A 515-nucleotide genomic window follows, 5' to 3' on the forward strand; every position below is an offset into this window, starting at 1 on the left:
GAGGTTTTCGGTCCCGCCGTAGCTGTCGGCTCTCGGGAGGTCTCCTCCAGCCTCAGCCGCTCCGGTTTTGTGAAGCAACAAAGCGAAAACTTCTCTGTGTGCCTTTCTGCCTTTTGAAAGGGAATTTTCCCCTTCCCCGAGCGGCTCAGGTACCCCAGTCAGTCGGATTAGTTTAACTGAACCGGTGTAGAAGGCGCCTTCATTTTCGTGGCAATAACACCACGGGAGTTTGTTCAAGAGAGGGGAAGAAGATGTGAAGGAAAGCAGTTTTCTGCCCTGTGTATGTCAAGGTTTTTATGGGGATTGCTTTTTAAAAAGGCGTTTAAGGGGCAGGTACAGGCTACTGGTGAGACATGGGATGCTCTTTTGTATCAAGCTAGTGATTCATTTCATTGAACGCGCGGTGCTAAGGATGCTAATAGTATATATCCACAGAAAAATATGTACTGCTAGCATAGTGGTAGCCACGGCTCATGGATCCCTTAGGAATCTGCAGGCTTTTCTTAAAGAACCTG

Source organism: Apaloderma vittatum, unplaced genomic scaffold, assembly GCF_000703405.1.
Source record: "Apaloderma vittatum isolate BGI_N311 unplaced genomic scaffold, ASM70340v1 scaffold42665, whole genome shotgun sequence".
Classification (NCBI taxonomy): Eukaryota; Metazoa; Chordata; class Aves; order Trogoniformes; family Trogonidae; genus Apaloderma; species Apaloderma vittatum.